The sequence below is a fragment of the Patagioenas fasciata genome, chromosome 7, assembly GCF_037038585.1.
Source record: "Patagioenas fasciata isolate bPatFas1 chromosome 7, bPatFas1.hap1, whole genome shotgun sequence".
Taxonomy (NCBI): Eukaryota; Metazoa; Chordata; class Aves; order Columbiformes; family Columbidae; genus Patagioenas; species Patagioenas fasciata.
The window spans coordinates 13,654,909-13,678,378 of NC_092526.1; the positions used below are offsets into that span (position 1 = coordinate 13,654,909).

General features: G+C 38.1%; 1 protein-coding gene across 1 annotated transcript in view; it reads right to left on the reverse strand.

The window, feature by feature from the left end:
* Window positions 1–22,342, reverse strand: part of RALB (RAS like proto-oncogene B) — a 48,554-nt gene extending 26,212 nt beyond the window's left edge. The window contains exon 1 of the mRNA XM_065840768.2: window positions 22,203–22,342. The gene's annotated coding sequence lies outside the window, so the exon portion shown is untranslated. The remainder of the gene's footprint in view (window positions 1–22,202) is intronic.
* Window positions 22,343–23,470: the final 1,128 nt, after the last annotated feature.

A 23,470-nucleotide genomic window follows, 5' to 3' on the forward strand; every position in this document is an offset into this window, starting at 1 on the left:
CGTCCGTCCTCCCGGCGGTCACGTGGCGCTGACGGGCCAATGGGCTCGGGAGGCGGGGCGATTGGCGCTGGGGTGACGGGGGTTCGCGCTGCTAGGCGGCTCCGGCCCTGCAAGGGGAGCAGCAGCAGGGGGTTGCCAGCCCCACTGCTGTGAGGGGCCGAAACTGCTTGCCGTCTGTTCCCCTCAGAGTCCTGTAAAGAAGCCGCTGGAAGAGCAAGCCCGTAAACGCTACGGGCTCTGCTTCCACTCTAAAGAACTTGGGAAGGGCTTTCTTAAATACCTCACATGTTTTAGTGCAAGTTCTACTGGTGACTGCATAAATTAATAATTGTGAGATCCGAAGGCAAAGGAATGGAAGCATCCATGCCTCTCAACAGCGTTTTAGAAAGTCCTTGTCCTGCGATACTGTCATGTATGTCTGCAGCACAGAGCGGTTTTAACTGCTCAGGAAAAAAAAAAAAAGGCAATTGCTGTATTTACTGCAATTCTTTCTTCAAATTTTTATCAGTCCTCAAATGAAAATTCCCTCTGGCTAGTTCTAATGTTACCAATCACATAATCACATGTAACTGTCTTGCCAGTTACAAAGGATAATATACCTGTGCCCTCTGCTTTAATTAATTTGGTTAATTTTTCTAGCTTTAAATGTTTGCCTATTTAAATGCCACAAACTGGAGTTAGAGTGAATATGTTTGGTAAAATTCTTCCTTCTAGAAAAAACAGCCCTATGCTCGATAACACCAACTTTGGGAAATGGCGGAAATCATTATTACCACTGATCTCTGGGGTCTCATATCCTCTGGGACAGAAGTAATATTAATAGGTTAAATAGTTGTGCTAACTCCTGCTTTCACATCGAGCCTCTTTGCAGCCTTTTACAGAAGAGAGAGAAAGAATTAATGGCCTTCTACCTCTACCCATTGATGGCAGGTGAAATTGTATTTTGCTGTTGAAGAGTATAAAAAAGGCCTGCCACTTAAAATACATTAAAAAAAAAAAAAGGCAATCCAGCTTTATAAAAGTGATAGGCCTATTGCCAAAACAAAATAAAATGGTAGAGATGGGAGAACTGGAAAGAGATTTACTATAATCTGTAATTTCAGGGTGGGCAAAAATGCCAGGAATTGGAAAAAAAATAAATTACAGAGGCAGCAAAAAGTAGGTGTGTGGCTCAGAGAACAGCTGAATACTTTGGGACTGTATAAAAAAGAAAATATCATTTGAATTTCTCCCCTCTTGAAGACAACCAAGTTTTCTACATTGTTCGTAAGTAAACGGGATTGACATCATCCTTGCATCATCATCAGTTTCTCCTCCTAACTCAAACAACTGCCAAACACCAGATTTTAGTTAACACCTTAAGTAGAAAAGTGACTTTCTCTTTTCAGGTTTGTTTATTGGAAAAGGTCCTGATTCTAGTAATTCTTCTCCTCTGCATTATATACTGTGTCAGATTAAGAATCACATCAATATTCATCCTGCAGTAGAAGCTGGCAGACTGAGAGCTATTTACTATTGATGCCATCCATGCAGAGAAGGAATAAGCAGAGAAAGAAATATTGCCAAATGTGAAGGAATGTTCTTTTATCACTAACTCTTAAATTACCCAAATTTTGGTACCTCTAGGGTTATGCCTGAATTGTTTTTAAGATAGATTTTGTGCATCTGTATGTAATCCTAAAAACAAATAAAAGCAACTACAACAAAAAACCCCACAACAGCAAGTAAGAATTAATTAGAACTGTTTCCTATTTATTCTGTAACTATATGTCTCCATGGCTATCATGTCGTGCAGGCAGTGTGGAATGACTAGTTGCTCTGATGTGACTATTCACCGAAGATAAATATTTTCAGCAAATCATATCTATAAGTTGAAACTACCAAGAACCTGGGAAGGTGGGTCTTTTCAAACTGAACACAATGTCAGTCTGCTGCCCGTACCACAGCATTGACTGTTCCCCTTCCCCTTTGCATAAACCAGGGTTGAGTAATTAACCACATCTATCCTGCTTCTGCAAATTGTTCAGGGGAAACCTACTTCTTTGTAGTAATCCAGTCAGGACAAAGAACATTTGTCTGATGCCACATTTTGAATCATTACGCATGTTGCCTGGTGCAATCTCCATGGTTACCATAGGTGTTACAGATATATTTTTGCTTCAGTACTTTAGGAAGAAAAATTCTTTAGAACAATTGAGGAGAGAAATCTTTTAATCATCATTTATATTGCATTTACTTTATTCTAAGCACTTTGCAGATAATAAATATTCACTTTCTAAACAAGATTTCAGTAGAGATGGAAAAAATTTATCTCCAGCTGTTGCTTTATCATGTCATAATATGTTTTAAACTGCAAATTCTTAAGAGATAGGGATGGTATTTTTGATGCATACATTTAGTTTCTAGCCCACTAAGAAGGTAACAGGGCACTCTGTGTCACTGCTAGAGTCCTGAACAACAGTAAGTGTGGTGGGATGACTGAGCACCACAGATATTTTTCTTTGCAGAGAGCAGGACTTCATTTTTGAGCAGTTCTACTTTATAAGTAGAAATATATTCTAGAAAGATGGTTAGCTGAAACAAGAATTAGCCGAACTTAGTTCTAGAAACTAGTGATTTTTCAATCTTTTTTTTTTTTCTTTTTACTGTGAAAGTAATTGTCAAAATCAAGGAGATGTATATAAGGAATTAAATGGAAAAGATGGTGATAGACCCATTCCTTGTAAGATGGGTAGTAGACCATGAAACCTAGCTCGGATACTGCAGGGAAGAGGTGAGCTTTGTGAACTTTGTGATCCCTTGATCAGAACCCAAGGATTACCATATCCACCACTGCTGAGGGCAGAGAAGTGAACATTTATCTTGCTGATAAATTCAGGCTAGATGGGACTGACAGTTGCCATGGCCTCCATGTTGGTCATTTATGTCTGTACAGTGTTTGTGTAAAACCACCACCTGCATACCCAGTTCTCCTTTGACAGTGTTTTATAGCATTTCTGGCCTGTTTTTTTTTGCACCAGTGACTAGAGGAGGAAAAAGGCAAGGAGCCAGTTTAGGGAAAAAATATTTTAGGAACTATGAGGCCTAGGAGGATGCAAATGATGGACAGAAAGAATTCCCCATTCCTGCAGGGAGTGGGTAATATTAGTCTCAAGGGTAAAAGAAAAGGTATATAAACTGATGAGGAACTTGAAGGGAGAATCTTGAATTGCGAGTGAATCACTGCTACCTAGGAAGTCAGTCTTTGCAGAGTTAGTGATGTCATTTGCAATCTTTGTCAATAACAGAACAAAGAGGCAATTTACATCTGAACGCTGAAGAGGGACAGAAGGATGGACTAGATGACCTTTGAGGTCTCTTCCTACCCAAACGGTTCTATGATTCTATGAAAGGCATTTGATTCACAACTTATAACCCCACCTCAGTTACAGGAGACTGAGACAGGAACTGTTGCCCATAATCACCACAAAGAAGTCAGGTCAGCGGAGAAAGAAGTGGTCCTGCCACATCTCCAGTGCTGAGGCTGAGCCAGTAACATTAGAACAAGTTAAAGCAGCAGGCAGGTTATGTCTGTCTCTGAGGTAATTTTTAGTCACACACGGCCAGTCTCTTGTAGCACCTGTGCAGCACAAAGCAATGGTTCAGTGAAGGTAACCACATTCGCAAGTTTTTATTAATTTATTAAATCCAAAGCCACTGTATTATTTTTTATCCTACTTTTAAAAACATTTTTTCAAGTTAAATGAATGTTAGCATAAAACTGGGGAGAACAGAAGGAAGCTAACTGGGGAAAACAGAAGAAAAACTATTGGATTATCTAGAATGCTGTGATGTCCTTTTTGTTCTCAAAGTACAACACTTTTTGTATGTGCAGAGTTCAGCTGCCCGTGTTAATCTGGGCACAGATAACTTGTCAGAAGAGGTACCTGTACCTAGTGTGCCCTCAAACAGAGGTTGTTCTAAAATAAAAATAACTTAGTCAAAGGTGATTTTCTCTTTGAGCCTAGATAGTCTCACAAGAACTGCATTATACAGATTATTTGTATACTTAAGAGAATGAAGCTGACCTTGCTATGATTTATGAATTTCACCATTCAAAAACCATAAAGCAGTAAATGAAAATAGATCAGAATCAAACAACAGTAAATGAAATATGACTGGTTTTAGCCTTGTAGGAGTTTATGGTAGTTCGCTGTATCGTGCACTTTATTTTTGTTACAGACAGCAGGAAGTCATCACACTAAAATAAAGTTCACTATCAAATCCTCTTTCCATTTCTGCTACAGCTGAGATTTGCCAGGATCAAATCACAAGGTCATTTTTAAGGAGATTCTCACCGACATTTTGTGAGGTAAGGGATTTCACCTTCCAATTTTATAAGTGTTACTCTTCTGATCATTTTGATTATCAACAGCGTGGCAGATTTAGGGCCTGATTTTGCAGCCTTTACAGAATGAGCTAAGTTTATGGTAAATATCTTGAGAACCAAGAATCAAAAGAAAATAAAAGCTGTAGGGAGAGTCATAAGAGATCAGGTAGTCCTATTGCATGATCCAAAGGCAAGATCAGTTATACATTAGCACGTAATTTTCTTAATACAACTAAGATCGTGGTATCATAACAGTTTATTTAAAATATTGGAATATTTTATCATAAGAAAAAAATCAACATTTACCTTAAATGTGACTTACTGCAGTTTAAGCATGTTAATGGGTCGCATACTGGACATAGCAGTTGGATTTTTTTTCTTTTTGCATCAATCTGCTAAATATTCAAAAATCATTATTTTTTCACTCCTCAGAATTATTTTCTTCCTTCAGATAACACTTGTTTTTTCAGTTGTTTTTTATAGGTCTTGTCTCCTAATTGCCAGTCACTCACTCTCTTCTTTGGACTCCCTCCAGCTGGCCCATGTTTCCTGAAGTGCACTGCTGCAGCAGATACATTAACTAATGCTTTACCACTTATATAGAGAGTAGGAAGCATACTTTAGCATCTTACAGATCAAGTTGAATGTGATTATCATTATGACACCAAAGCCAGTTGTGTAAAAACTGGAATTATTCCAGAAATAGACAAGGCAGGGGATTTTTCCAGAATAATAAGGCAGCTAACATTATTGAGAATTTAGCTCACTGAGTTGAACAGTGACACCTCTTTGAATAGCTACTGTTGGAGAAGGATTTGAGAATCCTTGAAAAAATCTCATGTTAGCAGATCTTGTGTCCTTTTTAATCAAATTTTCCAGATGAAATTATTGACAAAAATATTAAATTAGTAATGAAAATCACTGACTTTGATAGCAACCAGCATTCTAGCAGGATGAGATCAATACTCGAGAAAGATCTGTCAATTATATAATCTGTAAGTACCTACTTCTCTCTGCAGTCTCTAATTAAGTTGAGGTAACTCAGAATAATGTTAAAATGTCCTTTGGCAAATTTAAACAGAGCAAGTTTATGCAAACATATTCTTACACCATAAAAGCCCTTCATAGTCTGCTATCTTCATTGTTAACAATGCTATTTTCTCTCTTCAATGTTAAATTGCAACATCTATTGCAAACATTTGGGAGCTGTGATGCCACTTTACCAGTTAAGTTGCAATAGAATTTTTTTTTTCCCAAGCATCTCACAATTTATAAGAGGGAACTTGGGACCTGAATTTTGTAATATAGTTAGTCATTGTTATGATAGTACTTTACCTCTTCATCAATGGAACACCTTGAATTAACTCTGCTATGACTCAGTGGCTAAAAAAATTTGACTTTTCTTGTACCTACAGCATAACGTTATCCTATCAGGCTGGCAAATGTGAAATTAAAGAATGTCTGAACATACACTTGAATGGAAAATCTTTTCTGGAAATCCAAGTTCTGTATGAAGTGGTTTAGATGGTGAAACACATGGCTATGAATTTTGTCTACCAAAATTCCTCTTCAGTTGCACTTTGCTACAGATTCTTTACTCCCTAAACTTAGACAATATAACACTTCATTGTTTTTCAGTTGCTGTATTTCGACCCAGAGGTGAAAGCCTCAAAAAGTCAGTAAAGTGGGTATTGTAGGAAACCTGTAGGAACTTGTTCCACCAGGGAAGTTTAAGAGGAAGTTTGTGTATCTATGAATACACTAATGTGAATATCCCATTGTTATGACATTACTTTCAGTTACAGAGCTTGCTAAGAACACCATAGTCATGTGATAATGTTGCTGCATTTGAGAACATTGTGACTATTGAGCTGAAGGTTCGTGTTAGTTTACACAGCATTCTTTTCTAGAAAAGGCATGTTACTTGTGGTTGATAACCTAATATAGTCTACAAACAGCCTCTCCTTTTTCTTTTCCTGTTAAATCGATAAGAGTACAATATGCTTTACATTAGAAGATTAAGAAAAGTAGTTTCAAAATAAGCAGACGTATCCCATGTCATTCTGGCTTCTGTATTGTATGTCATCTTTTCAGTGAACAGTAGCACATACTTAGGATCTGTCAAGAGTCAGAGATTAACTTTTTGGAAAAGACTATTTGCTAGAAGCTACTTATGTCAATAGTTGCAATTTATTATTCAACATATTAATAGGTTAATTAATATTCATCCTGCTAACTCATTAATAAGTAAATTCCAACTCAAAAATAAACATATTTTGTCTTCTGATGCAATTTACATTAAGACTCCTATTCCTTTGAAAAAGCTTGGGAGGAGCTGTACTGGTTTGTGGGACCTCAGTCTGCAAAAGTGATGTGCCTTGGCCAAAGTGTACATGTGGGACTCCATCAGACACTGCAAACTTCTCTTCAATCCTCAAGTTTTGTGATTTCATTATGATTTACTTACGGAAAACCATAAAAATAAAACAGAAGCACTGCATTAAAATAACCACTGAAATAATTACCAAGAACCAGGAAGTTCTGAGTTGGGACTTCTGATACTGGGGATAATGTAAGCAAGCAAAGGTGCAATATCAGGAGAAAAGAACCTTTGAGTAGATATATACATGCATATATATGTGTGTGCATATATATTTTTAATTTAAAAGTTGAAGCCACTGTGTTTAGATACAACTAAATTCATGCTTACGAGTCAAAAATGCTGTTTTTTCCCGAATTTCATTTGACCTACACAGGACAAGAAGAGTGCATTATGTACTTATAAGCAAATTCACCCAACTTTCTACCTAAAGTAATCTCCTCTCCAAAATATATAACTGAAATTTGAAATTAATTTGATGGTTACAGCCTAAAATAAATTGTTTTCTGGACAGCAGTCAACATTTGCTTTAATTTGGTCTTGTCTTTTCCGTTTCATTGCAGGGGCATGTTTTAAGATCTTATAAGCTGTTTTACAGGTTTTCTGGCCTACAGCAGAATGCCCAAAGAGTGGGTTTTTTGGACATTTTTGATCAATTACATCTATTGAATACTGTTATATCTTAGCTTTCTCAAATCTTATTTATTTGGTTTGACATTGTCATAGATGAGAGCAGAATATGTGTATATAATATACTGCAAATGTGCACCTGTACTAGTGCTGGATCATGTGTGTCTGTAATGCAAAAGAACAAGTTAAGAAGTTCTATCTATTCATAATGAAAAAATTAAATTTACAGTAAGTACAAATCAAGCCCAAGCTGTGTCTATATCTTCTAAGAATCCTTCAGAACTATGATTGCCCTTAATCATACAAACCACCTTTGTGTAGCTTTGAGATCTTTAGTAAGAAGCTTTACACAACCTTTCAGAGAACAATAAATCAAACTTTGACTTTTCAAAATGGCTTTTCTGCATTCAGGCATGAATTTCATCCTCAAGCTGGATTTCTTGAAGGGCAACAACAGACCTTTGGCTTCATTTTTTTTTTTTTTCTGATCAGACTTTCAGTAGCAGAAAATGAATTGGTTCAATCTGGCTTACATAACTATATTTATTCCATTTATAACCTTTGTCCTTTGTTATGGATTTATTTTTCTAGGCAGTAGTTCTATAACATTTTAAATGGAATTACAACCAGGTCAGAAGACATACAAAGGCTGCTTTTTCCCTACCTTTTTCTTCCATATGGAATCCTGTCTGTGAATACATCTGCAAAATGCTAAATAGCAACTGATACATATTTAAATCACTACAGAAATGATTGGATAATGGAGAAGATGGCCCATATTATCTTTCCATTCTTCGGAAGCAGCACACAACGTATCAAAATTAATGTAGATTCTTTGAAAACAGAAAATATAGAATTAGCCAAGAAGCTAGGGATCAGATTGTATGCAGCACCATCTGAGACATTCCTGTGTTTGAGCACTGGATTTTATAGTGATTTTCTTCATGCTGTTTTCAGTATCACTTGATTATTTGCTCTTTGCTCTTAGCTTTGACAGTAACAACTATGTTAGTGGAATTAGAGAACGGATGAAAACTGGTTAGTTAGGGAGACTATTCTGAAAACATTTAGTGCCAGTTGAGAAATCTGACTTGCCTTAAGTGAGGTGTTTGGTGGTGAATGCCAAATTAATTGTCTCAAGACAGTCTGTATATTGTAAAAATCAACTTCATATTGAAGCATTGTGATCATCGTTATTTCAGTTGAACAGAAAAAGGAATTAAAGTCTCTTCAAGAACTGTTTTCTGCAGATAACAAGTGGTATCTGCATATACACAGAAAAAAAAAAATCAGGTTTTCCCTTCTGCGGATCAATAGAAGACTTCAATCTGCAAACCTCAAGCTTACACTTTTATGTGGGTCACCATAAAATAATTGAAAAGGTTAAAAACTAGCATTGGTCATTTATATTGTCCATAAGCAATTGTTCATAGCAATAGATGGACAAAGCCAAGCAGATAATGTGAGCCTGTCCCTGGAACCTAGGACTGTAAAGGCACAGACGTAGTCAACATAAATTGTGACATCTTTATGAGAGTGGGGACTGTTCAGTGTGTGCTGAAACCACTAGATAAGGTAGATCCCTCTTGCTTGTACTGTCTCTGGTTTAGACAATAGTATTCCATCCAAAATGGATCAGCTTCAACAAGGACTAAATACAACCCTTGCCTAGCAGAGGATAGTTTTTGGCTTGCTATTTGGGGCATATTCCTCCTAGATATGGGCTCAAATCACCTCAGAAGAGGAAGAAGTTGATGTCTGGTTTAAAGAGATGCGGTGTCCCCAAAGATCTTGCACAGAAAGGATGCATCTTCTTCCTGTGATTTGAAGAAAAGGCTGCTACTCCTCCCTTCCCTCTTCCAATTTATGCAGAAGAACAGGATTTACAAGATACCCTCTTCCTAAGTCATTTCCTATCAGCTGCCCACTGGACTTCTTGGCTTGCATGGATTATATTCAGAGAAGGGATCTGAGAGAGTTTCTGAATCTTACTGTAATGGTTTACAATGCTACTTTCCCCAAAGTCTGTCCAGTCCTTTTGTCAAAGGTCTTAAGAGAGCGGTAGATTATAATGTCTGTGATCTTAGTTCTTCCATTTAACAGTAATAATTAATTCAGGATGCAAGACACTTAGGACAGTTTAGAGGCAGGTAGATAGCTGGGAACAGACAAAGCAAATGGAAGATCCAAACTGTTTAATGATTTATCTTTTCTTGACAAATGTTTTAACCAAACAAGTTACTTCCTTGTAAATTTAGAAAAGATCTTTATATAGAGAAAGCTTGAGATATTATTATATTCTTGTGTCATCTGCCGCTTCCATCCAAGAAAAAGTAGTCTTTCATGCTCTTTGAAAGGCAAAAATGCAAAACTACTGTGGATTTGGCCATTGTGGCTAAAGATATCCATCATGTCAACTGCAAAATGCAATAGTCATGTCGCATCCCTGTCAGAATCAGCTTGATGTAGTTCTGCATTTTCAGTTTCTTTTCACAGACCTTAAGCAATGTGGACACCCACTGAATCTCTCTTTTGATTCGCGTGTAAAGAATCCTTTGTTTGGATCAGCTGGGCTGCTTTGACTTCTCAGTGCTGAAGGCTCAGTACCAGTTTCCTTGTGGCTTTTCTTGAGCCTCTCAAGGGTTTTGTGGGGATAATTTGGGAAACTTCCAATTCAGGAAAATATGGTAAAACTCAGTTCCTTTTCCACTTGGCTGATTTGTACTTTCTTACTTTGTTGTATGATATTAAGGGAGATAGGTCGGTCTAAGCTGCCATTGCTAAATACAGTCTGAATCACGTCAGAAAGCGTTGCAGTGCTACTTGGCCTGCAGAGTTCAAATTTCCTTAAACTTTGGGGCTCATCTTTAATAATCGTCTAAAAATGAGCTCATCTTTACTATTATTTCTGTAATTCCTGGCCCAGAGAGAGCTGTGATTATTACAAAAAATTTCATTACACTAAGCCATAACTAGCTTTTTTGTCATTAAGGTTCTATGTATGTCCATGGAAGCTTTGTTTCTTAGTTGTTATGCAAACAATGCACTTTAAAAGTAGAAGCAGGTGAAGACTGCAGCATGAAAGAAATTCAGAACCTCTGATGGGGCACAGTTTTGCAAATACAAGTAAAAGGTTCACCTAGGATGCTTATCTCTGTTAGAAGAATATATTATCTGCATTAAAAGACAGAATTGCTGTAATATGATTCCAGAGGGCCTTAAGAGACCTCAGATACATTAGTTTATTCTAGTTAAAAGAAAATGAGATTTATTCAATGGCTGTGGGAAACTCACTGGCCCATCCCCAGAATTTTCCAGCTTGTCCTTATGGGGTGACTCCACACACAATTTCATTCTGCCTTGTAGTTAAATTGTTGGCTTTTGACATATCTGTTGCATGACACAGGTGAGCTACCTGATAATTATCAGGTCTTGCTTTTCAGAAATAGTTATAAATCAATAGTAATCTTTCCTGTCAGTTCCCAAAAGCTGCAAGTGTAAAAATAAGTAGGTGTGATTGTCATAATTTGTCCTCGATTGCTGCACCTACAGCATCAATTTCACCAGCAACTTTCACGTTCTCCCTTTGAAAAGCTTATAATAAAAGGGCTGCTCCCCTTACCATGTTAGTTGTAATAAATCTGCAGCTGCCATAAAGGAGGATCCTGCATTATTTTATAGATCTCAGGGTCACAAATCAGAAACGAAAAAGGCTGTGGAATTTATTTTTCAAAAAGTATGGTTTCCATGTCCCTCAGGCATGTTCTTTTTGACTATGGAATAAATAGGGCTTTTTAGGCTTTTCTGGCCAGCTAATGGAGGATCGTGCTCAGCTCTCCCTGTTAGAGACTTCATTGACTACAAAGCCATAATTAACAGGAAGACCAGCCTGTAAAGCTGACCAATAGAATGTCTGTCAACTTTTTTCAATGCACATTCCTACATTATCCAGCAAATTTCCAATGACCAGACTTGCTCTGTCACAGGTTTGGATCATGATGAGACTCTTGAGTAGCTGCTAGAAGAGATATGAAAACATTCTAGTCTGAATGAGGAATTGCTGACCAGCTCACAGAGCTACAATATGTTAAATGGAACCACACTTGTGGTTTCCCCTGGTCTTCTTTTAGATCCATACCACGCAGCTACTTCCTATTTGTATTTTGGTACATGTGCACTGTTAGCTCCCTTGTGTTCCAGCATGAGACTTTGAGTCAATTTTTATTCTTATTGACCAATATTAATTCCAGCTCCATTTTTGTTAGATTCCAAACTTTCAACTATTAATTTGTCAGTAGGGTGTCAACAACTTGTTGCTCGAGGACATAACTCATTAGCACTCTCAGTTCACCACAGCAGCCTTTTTCACCTTGCCAGAGACACAGCTCCAGTCGGATAGGCAGCTGGAGCTTTCATTCAGATTCTAGTTTTTGAGCTTAAGCTTTTTCTCCTTAGTGCCTGATGATTTCCAAACCTACCACACTAGTTTGCTGGCAGCCTTACTTTAGTCATATAAAAAATGTTTTATTTCCAGTCCTTATTCTGTTCTAAGTACAAACGTTTCATTCTAATTCTGCCAAAACTTTGCCATTCTTGTTCTAGTTCCTGTTAATAAAATGTGTAGCTTCCTGGTCTGCATCCTGGTAGTGCTGACACAGGCTCCTAATATCCAGTGGAGATTCATCCCCCCAAGGACAGGAAATGTTCCATTTGCTGATTCAAATCTGACCAGAAATAATGTGGACTAAGAAAGTTTTAAGAGGGAAAGTTTAGCTAAGAACATGAGAGTTAAGGATGTAACAGCCAGAGTTAAACACAAAGGGAAGAAATACCAGAACCAGCTTGCAAGTCCTTGATAAATTGTAACAGCAATAGTAACGAAGCATAGCCTGAGAATTTAGCCTAACATCAGCGTTCTTCTTTGTGTGTTTTTCCTTTCTAAGGCTGGTTGTTGGTGGTGTTTCGGTTTGGTTTTTGATGTATTCTGCTCTGTATGACTTGTTATTTGCATTGGTTTGGGCATATATAAATTTCAATTTATATTATTTAACAAAGGTTTTACAAGTGTTTTTGCAATTTAATATTGCCGATCATAACTTGTATGTGGAGTGACCTCATGGGGATGACAGCTCTCAATCTGTCATTTGAGCTGCCATTTTTGTCAGTTTGTCTAAATGCTGTCAGACATCCAAATCCACTAAAAAGCAGTTTAAACAATAGACTATGTGGTTAACAGTGGTTGTTCTTGAAAACATTACTATTACAAAAACTGCTTGTGGAACTGGCAACTTCTAGACAAGAAGCAAAGGACTACTAGGGCACAAGAGACTGAACTCTGGTGTCCCTTTCCAGGTCAGAATCCAATTGCCTTGGCTTAGGGGATATGGCAGTTCTGTGTATAAAGACAGAACATTGCTCTACAAACTCTGCTACTTAGTCACGCTAAATATATTTGAAGTTCACAAAGTAACAAATGGTATGTAGTGCTTGTGCACCTGAAAGAATGGAAGTTCTCAGCTGAGGATTTTAATGGGACATAGCATAAATATTGAAGTCAAGGCACAGCATAAAAAGGTAAGAACAGACCAAATGTGCTTGATAAAGGGAAACAAAACAAAGACAGGTAAGTCCTCAGGTTCTTAATTTTACAGCTCCTTTGAGCAAATTAGGAAGTCACAGTATAGGAGAGTGAAGTTCAAAGGGTGCTTTGCACACCCATGTACGAAATCGTGGCTTCTCTTTCCTAGCCAAATCTGAATATCCTTCTTCTTAAACAAGGATGGGTAAGGGCTTTGCTATGCTAATAAGGGCTCTTTAGCTGATTTAGCATGACTAGGCAGGATGTCCTCCTTCCTCTGAGCTTGCCAATGAGGATCAGGAAGTATTCCCTTCCTTCCCAGCTCCCAGCTTGCTGCCCCTACAACATCCTATTCCTTTACTGGCAGGGCTTCCTTGCCGGATTACGGCACAAATATCCAGACACTGCTTTAAAAAAAAAAAAAAAAAAGGTTCAGCTGTTTCTGATGGATATAATAATGTTGTTTGTTTCTTCTCATCTGTTGTATATCGTGCAAATAACTGCCACATTTTACTTAGTGGTGAGTGTAATTTGGTAGCGAAGGACTGATCTGTAATTAGCTTTGTTATGATAATTATTATAGTAACATAATATTTTGGACATATAGATTAATTACAGTTTTGGAAAGCACCTTTAGACTTGAAATATGCCATATCATCAGATTCTAATGTGTTCCCAGTTGTAGGAGTTTTGTCAGTTCTAGATGTCATGTTCACATGTTTCGCCTCTGTAATAATGGACTTTGCCCACTGACAACTCAGAGAGAATAGTGTCTCCACCCAGTCTTTCACAGAGTAAAACACAGCAGTTCCCCAAATTTTTCACTGCAAAAATTGCTATTGTAGAGCAAGAATTTAATGCAACCCCGAATACTAGCATAAATTTGTGATAAAATTGAATTTCTTGTAGCTTGTGACCTTGTTTGAAACCGTTGTGACCTCACTAGTACAATAGTGCCTGGTTTGGCAACCACTACTTTATACACTGTTAAATAGATGTGCATTTCTGAATTATACTAGCAGCCTATAGCACAAGGCAGCATAGAGTCAGCATACCATGAAGAGACAATTACAGTTATTTAATATTCACATAGTCTAAGATAATGGGAATTAATCTATTAGATGCAGCATTACTGGCCTTCTCTCCCCTTCAGTCCTTGTGTATTGAGAGCTGTGACCATATTCCATTACAGTGACTTCAGCACCAAATCTGGATTTACACTGGGATGACAGAGTAAAATTTGACTGCTATTCAAGGCAAAGCTAATTTGTATTGTAAAATTACTTCTTGTTTCCTTCTTGATCTTCACTAATTTGCATAAAGTTACAGATATGTATGATGCCTTAAAGGTGCATAAAAACAAACACTCCTTCCCTGCAGAGATTACAATCAACAATAAGAAATAAAAACACAATATAAAGTACTACTGCCAGGAGGCAACAGATTTTTTCCATGGACTAAGCTTTTCTACGGGACATACATGCCCTTAGTAATTCTTATTCTACAATCAGTCCAGGTTAAGTACTTTGTTTCTTTTCAGGATGTAAATAGCAACGCCTAGTGGATTAGCATAGAAACACTTTACGGAAGAAATGCATCCAAGGAAGGATTTGAATGATGATAGCATTGTGATTTCTTCCAAAACACTTATCAGAAAAGAATTTACAGCAGAGAAGAATAGCTCCTGCCTTTTCATCTGAAAAATAAGTATTGAAGAGAGATAAGGAAACTTTCTTGTAGACCATTCCTATTATCAAATAGCAACTTCACTCCACCCTTCCCTTGTATTTGGCTTCTTACAGAGTGCCTGGAGCTGCAGTTTTATTCCAAAATTACCCTCAGAAAAATCCCCTGCCATTATCAGACATGCTAACAAAAGAAAGAAATGTATACTTCTTCCAGAGAGGAAAAACATAATTAACCGCCATCTATCAAAATCAGGAGAGATACCCTTTCAGCTTTACTGAAAGTTAATGTGGCTTTCCCCTGTACTGAAACTGGCTGCATGTGCTGAAACCAAGCCATGGACACATCCAGTAGCACTTTTCTTCAAGCAGAAGTGTCAGCTCAGATTTATATCCATTTCAATTACTTAGAGAGTCTCCCGGAAGATAAAGCAATTGTTTCAACTTGTATTTAAGTGAGAGCTCTCAGGTTTGGTAATTTTTACTTGGATTATGTTAAAATTAAGATGATATTGTAATTCTTTCCATTGGCTTCTAAGCTTGATATAAGCTCAAAATGATGCCTGTTCCCACTAGCAAAAGAGCTTTGCTATCAACTCCAAGGACAGCAACTTCTTTTCAGTCCCCATCAGCACTATGCTTCCTGTACTGGAGGAAGACAGGACCCAGAACCTGCTGAATGTATTCACTTGAATAAAAAGCCTGCAAGAGTAACCCATAGGTCCTGAGTCCTTGTATGGATATAGAATTCACACTTACTGAAATTATTTGCATGATTACAAGAAATTAATAATTCCTGCAGTTGTGCAGAGAAATTGAATCATGCATCACATGCAGATGGCCAAAGAAAAGAGAGACACAAATGCATTACAAAGAATACAAATGCAAAGAAACATAGTGTCATAAATTCCTTCTAGGTGAGTGATATCTACAGCAACAGTAAGTGGATTAGTGGTTTAGCCAAGCCCCAGAGGCTGCATGAGTCAGTTCCCAGTTTAAGGACAGGCCATGAAGATGACAATCAATAGCAGCTTGGGAGTGTGTTTTCATCCCTCCTACCATTCACACACATAACTGGACAGAGAAGCAGGTGCTGGGGGCAGGCTGGATGGAGCAATGGGCTGCAGGGGAACACCACTGTCCCCTGCTCCCTACCACCCCAACCTGCAAAACAAGTAGCAAATGAGAATGGCAGTGGTGGAGGAGTACTGCTGTTCTTACCTGCTCAGCAAAGAGATAAGGCACCAGGCTATGCAGGAGTGTTTTCTTTCACACATCTAAGCACTCACAAACTCATTCAGACAGAAAGACAGCAAAAATTCATCTGTACCATGGTGCTTTTCTTGCCCACCTCTCAAAAGCATGGGCAAGAGGCATTTTCTCTCCATTCCTTCTCTTTGGGATGATGCAGAAGCTTGCTCATTGGAATTTCCATAGAAAAGGTGGTTCAGGCCAGACAGAAGATCCTGCAGACCAGATTTGGCCACTGGGCTGCATTGTCGAACCATGCTGGTGAAGAATTTTTGAAAGGAATCTGTGTCAACCTGGCTGCATCTACTGCATGTGCTGTGTGTTCAGCCAATGATAAGAGCTTTTGGAAATCACCATCTATATCTGGACATAAAGACTTCTTACTCTATTCTTAGTCCTTCTGCAAACCTTCCCTTTGCATTAGGACACACTCTGCTCTTAGCAGTGCTACACAATCCTATCTTATAATTGCGACATTGGGCAACATTGTAAAGGAAATTGTCATCACCCAAGAACTTAACACACAACCTATGGCTTTTGGAGCTATCAGGCCTTACTAGAAAAAAAGAGACCTGTATGAACAAGCTGAAGAATTATATTGAACTCATAATCCTGACAACTGTAGCCAGTTTTATTTTCCCTTGGTTACCTCATTTGCTGTCATGTCTCTCCATTCTGGAGCAGAAACCCAATGGATAAAGCATGGGATTAGGAATTTAGTAATTCAACTGCAGCCTCAGCGCTAGTTCCTATGTACTGTGGCAATGCGGTGATAGTTGCACCATGAAGGGAAAAGTTCTGCATCACAGTGCTGAAGTGGGAAAAGTACCATTCATGATTGCATTTGCTACTAAGTTGCTACAGTGTAGTCTTAGTAAGAAAAATGCCTTAACCTAAATGTTTCTGTCAGTTGGGAATACATCTTGTAAGACTACAAGAGTAGAAGAAATGTCCATCAGTCAAGTTTAAAAAGTGCATTTTGAGTAAAAAAAGGGTCTTGGCTGACTGAGACTGGGGAAACTAGGGCTGAAGGAGATGGTATTTAAATCACAGTAGTATCAAAACTAGATGACAAAGCAGAGCTTTAAAAAGTCTTTCCGATGGAAAAGTTTGGGCCGGAAAGGGAGAGGAACAGAGGGTGCTGCTTACTGAGGGGAGGAGAGAGGAAACAATGATGCTATTGTGGCAGTGGAGCTGATGAAGGTCAGAGAAGATAAGCTCTAATTTGCGTGCTTTCGAAACACTCATGCAAAGTTTGTGATTTTTTTAGTGAAAGATTAGGGCCAAGGGACACTGAGGCCAGGGAGTTTCCTATATTTTTATGAATTGTAATCTAAAGTGCTTTAGTTTTTTTACGCTAAAAACAATGCCTTCAGCAACTTTCTGCAAAGGATATCTGCTTTGTATTAGACTTGCCATATGCCTTCTGAAGAATTAGCTATAAATGATCTGCACTTTACAGGAAGCTCTGGGATGGGTCTCTGGAGAAGTCAGTGCTGGACATGGAACAGGCAGCAAGGCTGTCCAGTCTGACTTTATCTAAGAGATACTAAGCAGAATATTTCCACCTTGAATACAAGCTTTGGTCACTCCCAGTCAAAGAACTGTGCCCAGTCTTTAACCAGACAGGAGAGACAAGAGTCCCAAGGACATGGGACCATAGCTGGGTCTTGTGAAATAGATGGGGAGAGCCCTACAGGGGAACTGTGTTCAGCTTCTTCTACAAACCTGTCTCCTAGGAAACAGTATTTGTCTGCATTAACATTCTTTACCTAGTACTAGATGTATAGAATGTGCCTAGGTTCACTGCTGTTTAGATTTGCCTCCTTTAGCATTCCTACAGCTTGCCAGAATGTCTGCTTCTGCAGAAACAAAGGTTAATTAAACACATCCGCCCATTAGAGCAAGGAGTGAACATTACAATCTGGCCCAGAGCTACCTTCTTCAGCTGTCAGCACTGAAAGACACTTGGAACCACAAATTAGTCCTCAAGCAAAACTAGTTTCAGCAGAAACTGCTTGTTTTATTGAACAGAGAAGTCTTTCCCCGTATTTACAGTTTCAGCTTGTACTTGCCTTGCTGTGCCTAGTTCCAGCAAGAAACATTCTAGTGGTATTTTGCAAGTTGCATGATCCAAGTTTTTTTGGATCTTTACAGTGCCATGATTAACACATAATAAGGAATGCTGGAAAAAATGTAACTTGCCTGCATTGCTAACTCCACCTTTTATAATTAATATAATTTAAGGTAACTGATATTGGATTTTTTTGTTACTTGTGGTATTCTTTACCTTTGTACTTTTCACTGTGCTTGCATAATGGAACTGAACTGGCCAACTCCCTCATTATGCATTTCTTTTCACTTTTCCATTTCATTTTCTGGCTCTAATGTATAAGCACCATATTACCACAAATGCTTTCTCAATTCTGTGAATCAAATCTACATAATAATATAGTCATTATATTAACTCTTCAAACTAGCACTATGGTTGTATCTCAGTTTGCTTCTCACTGTTGTATGGGGAACGAAGGCAGACAGCGTATACCTTTCACCAACAGTACTTGTTACCATGCCTATAATCCCAACTGCTTGAAGAATTGACATTCCTAAAATGTTTTCCTTCCGCGCTGAAGCAACACCACCAGGCTGCAATAGAGCTACTAAAGAGCAGTGATTAGTAATGAGATTACTAAGGTAGGCAGGACACAATGAGGTAAAATAGCATTATGTCTATTTAATCATTAAGAAAGGCTGGCTTGTTTTCTCTTCAGTAATAAAAGCAGCAAGTATAACATCCAAAATTCAAGGCCCATATTTTGTCAGAGCTCTTCTCAAATGTGATACCGTACTATGCATTCTCCATTCTCATTCAGGTTTTCCACAAACAATTTCTGATTTTCTCAAGCTGGCTCATTCTTCAAACCTATTAGCTGAATTGTTGCTGAAAAGGATTCTCTGCCCATGAACTGTATTTCTACTGGTTTGTTTAGTTTTGATCAGACACGCAGTTCACGAAGCCTTCTTTCTATTCCCAACAAACCCCTCTGAAAGGGAGCATCTCTAAGTCCCGATAGATGGACGCAGACACAATGCTGTCCTGCAAACTGCTCAGCACTTGGCATCAGGCCATTTTCTAAAGTCTCTGAGAAAAACACCTTACTTTCTAACAGCAACTGAAAGCGACGCTGGAGCAGTACTCAGACCAATATAGGACAGCTGATCACTGATGACAGAGCTCTGTCACTAGTGACAAACTGTAAAACATGCTCATAATTAACATTTTAAAGAGAAGAATAACCTAAAAAGGAAAACAGCATGGTAACTTAGAAGTATTGACCATGGAGAGAAAACAGAGTGGCCTTCTCGGAACATCCCTGGTTGGCTTGTTATTTGGAATCTTTTGTCCAGCTCCCAGTTCAGCTGGCAAGATGTGACTCTTCTTTACAAGTACAACATGTTAAATTACTTTTGAGTTGTTTCCATAAATACAGCATGCCAATGCTTACTGACTGATCTTACTACCTAGGAGTTTTATTTCTATTCAGTAACGAAGCAGGTGAATTTTTAAGGTATTTTGTTGTTTAATTGCAATTAAGTTGGAAGGCTGCTTCCACAGCAATGCCCTATTTATTACATATGGCAAAAGTCTTATAAAAATCTTAGATCTGACCACAGCCCTATGCTGCTTGTCTCACACACACCACAAGTACTGTACGATATAAAGGATTGTATAACCCTGCATAACAAACAGCGGTGTCTACACCCAGCTTTAACAGGGAGGAAGCCATGGTAATATCATTTCTTCATTCCCCCTCCTGAGCCTCTTTTTATCTTATGCCTACGTACATATTTTCTGGGCCATTTATTCTTTCCTATACTGAAGAACACTATCAAACAGGTAAGATAGTGAGGATTAGAAAAATTTATATGTCCTATAGCATGAGCAAATATGTGGACGATACTCCAAAAAGCTATAAAGTTGCTGGAGCATACTATTAGCCTGAGCACGGGTACTATTCATTTAAACATGTTTTCAAGGATCACACCTCTTTATATATCAGTTTATTCAGAGATGACACAGCATGTACTTTGTAACTGCACTTCTAAGCAGATATTTCTTAAGATGCAATTGCTGTTTTGTGCTTCAGGCTACATTTTCATTTAGTCATGACAGCGTAACCAGCAGTCTATCTTTTGCTTTCTATGGGGCAATAACTTTGCTACACTCCATTAATTAAAGCTATGGCTATTATTAAGTGGAACTGGTGTTGAGAGTATGAAAAAGAATATTGCTACATTGACAGCAAGGAAACAGCTGTGAGTTTTAAGCGTGTTCCTTATTTTTTGTGGATATCTGTTTGAGTGTATGTTTTAAAGTTCAGGTTTACTGTAAGCAAAACATATTCAGCTGATATCTGAAGCAACAGTTGAACAAGAAAGACTAAAAAAGTCCTAAGCAAGGAAAGCTTTTGCAAGTATTTCAGCTGCTTAGGTGATTAAAATATAATACTCCAACATTAAATTGAGAACAATTATTTTAATCAGTTAAGGAGTTCCTTCAACTTTAGAGTTAAGTCTGGTTTGATGATTAAAATACAGGGCAAGGAACCAGAAGACATAAACTCTATTTTCAGTGTTAGCAGTGACTCACTGTGTGATATTAAACAAGTAATTTAATTTAACTGTCTCACCTGTAAAATAAGGGAACACACCTCACAAGTTCTTTGCGAGATTAATTAATTAAACATTAGCTGCACACCTAACATTTCTTGGATGTAAGATGGTGGAAAATTTATTATTAAACACATATATAAACAGGATACAACAGCAGAGATGGGTGGTTTCTATAAAGGAAACTCACATCTCTTTCATCTTTGAATATTTAGTCATGACAACAAAATCATTGACTATAGGAAAAACTGTGAGTGAAGCCCTTGAAAAGAGTGTAGAAATTGAAAAAAAGCATAGCCACAAACTAGATAGATCTAACTATAACTAAGAATAAAAATACATTATCCAGCAACTTTTAACTGAAGAGGAGTTTTTCCCTCACTATGCGGTTCAGCAGATAATAAAAAGCAATGATTTTTACTAACATTGTGCTGTGACCCTATGAATGATCCGATCAAAACCACAGTGAGCAAAGAAAAAATGGGTAGTGTGATCAAGAACATATTCCAAAGTTATGTTTCCTATACAGTTGCTTGCCTCACCAAAGACTGTTTGGGGAAAAGACACAACTTATTTGCACTTTTCTGAAGTCAGTTATTATTATCTTAAGTCTTCACAAAAATATCACTATTCTTTCTCTTGGTGTCATTCAAAACAGAGTGAGGCCCTTACATAAAGCATAATCATCAGTCATTTACAACTTTGGAATTAAGTCGTACCAGGGCAACATAGATAGGAAAACTCAGATTTTTCTATCCATTTCCAAGCAACTTTCTAGGTTAATAAATAACTTCTACAGTATCATCTGGTAGATCTAAATGCAAGCTGATTATTTACTTTCATTGTAACATTTTTTACACTCTGAGTTCCAGATCGTGCTAAGTTATTTGTATACTATAAATGTAACCATAAACATATTCAAACGTATAGTTAGCAAATTTCTAAATTGACACTGCAGAGACATCTACACAAAACCTCAGGCACTTCACCAAGAACGGCAGAACTTTAGCTTGGCGTTACAGAGGTAAAGGACCAAGATGGACAAGTGCAGAAGTAACACCACCACCACCACTGTCTCTGTAATCATGCTAAAAAGAATCACTGACTCACTGTTACTTGACCTGTATGCTTCAGGGATGAGTGGAGATTAGTACAGAAACTAGTTCTTTTATTCCTCTTTTGTTTTGCTTATTACTAGCTAGTATTACTGCATTCATTAAGTCAAGCAAGATTCAGAATCAACAAGAGGTACTTGTCATCCAACATCAGTACAATGCCATGTACTCATGCACAGCTGCTTGTGTAAATACATTTTAGCAGCTGGTTTTCCCTGTCCGTCCACAGCAAACGGGTATGTTGCCTCACACAGCACATGTACTTTGGCCTTTTCCCACACCTTTAATCTAGCCCCTGCACCCTGAGAGCCTCCTGCGTCGCTGCTATCCCTTACCGCACCCCAGCTGGGCCAGGAATTGCCTTTCTCTTCTCACTTCAGTGACGGAAAATGACAGCAAGTTCTCTTTTAATTTCTCTTTGTGTCCTTAACCGCAGGCACATGTAAACACATAGAGAAGTCATCCTTCTCTGATGCAATTTCACAAGTTAGATGAATTGTTTGCTTTCTTAGCTGATACTCACTGTGCTTAAATGGTCGTTAGTCCTGGAGCAGCAATTTCTGAAGAGGTATGAATAATGCAGCAGGAAGACGATGGCAACAGCAGCTCCACTACAGTTTTACAGACCAGTTCACACAGTGACTGTAGCTGGACTCCTCCTAGTGCCTCGGAGAGCTGCAAGAAAAGGGAAGGGCTCAGGATATGATATCATGCGCTCATTCTAAAAACAAGGAAACTGTTGCAGATGATTGAAAAGTAACAGTTTCAAAATTCCTGAATGGCCAATAACAAAGAATTAACTTTCTGCTTCACCTTCCCTACCTTCTCCAGTGAAAAGTTTCAATAAATACAAATGGCAAACTTAGAAAACAATATTTACATCACTACTAGGACTAGCCTGGGAGATGTATTACAGCCAAGCCACCTCATTGTTTCGTGGTGTCTGTGCTTCTGTCAGACCTTAAGCGTTGAGCTTGTTGCCGGGTCTGTCCAGGCACACACACCAGTACCCAGCAGAGCTGGCTCTGCGGCCACAGTTGTCTGCACGTGAGCCCCAAGGACACACATGTACCCACTCCTTGGCACTACCCTGACTTGTTTATTGCCTTTTTCACCAAAAGTAAAATCTTCTAAAATACCTCAGTGACTTAGGAATCCAATTAGTATTTTCTAAAGTAATGTAAGCAAGCAGGCTTGTAAATCTCATGGAAAGTCAATGTGATTTTGTGCAGATATGCCGGGCTAAGTTTTACTCCTCAGATCCCTTTCTAATTGCAAGCCTGCTTTAGAAAAAACAATCCATTTACAGGGCTATGTTAGTATGAATTTATTTCCCAGGTCATCATTTAGAACCTTTAAAAAAAATAATAATAAACACTTGAAGCAAAGCGGTTGTCCTTACTCGGCACAATTGTTCTCAACTTGGATGTAGCTTTGAAATTTGCTGTTTCTATTTCAGATACAAAGAAGCACCTGCGTGCTTGGAAGTTTGTCTGTTCTTTCCAGCTTTATCAATTGGTCTGATAAGTCACTCATTTTTCTCTCTGAAGCTGTCAGGATATTTTTGTTTCTCTTATAATCCTATAAACCACTCTCAGAAGAAAATTTAGCACAGCCTTCAAGCACACAACATTTTAATATGGTGTTTGGAACTGCTAAATTCTCTGTTATGGCAGTCATTGTACTTGCCTTTCAGATTTCTTTTTCGTGTTAAAAATTTCCTGTGATTTTTTTCATGTAATTCATCCCAGATTCAGCATTAAGACCACCCATGAGTGAGATATTATAGTT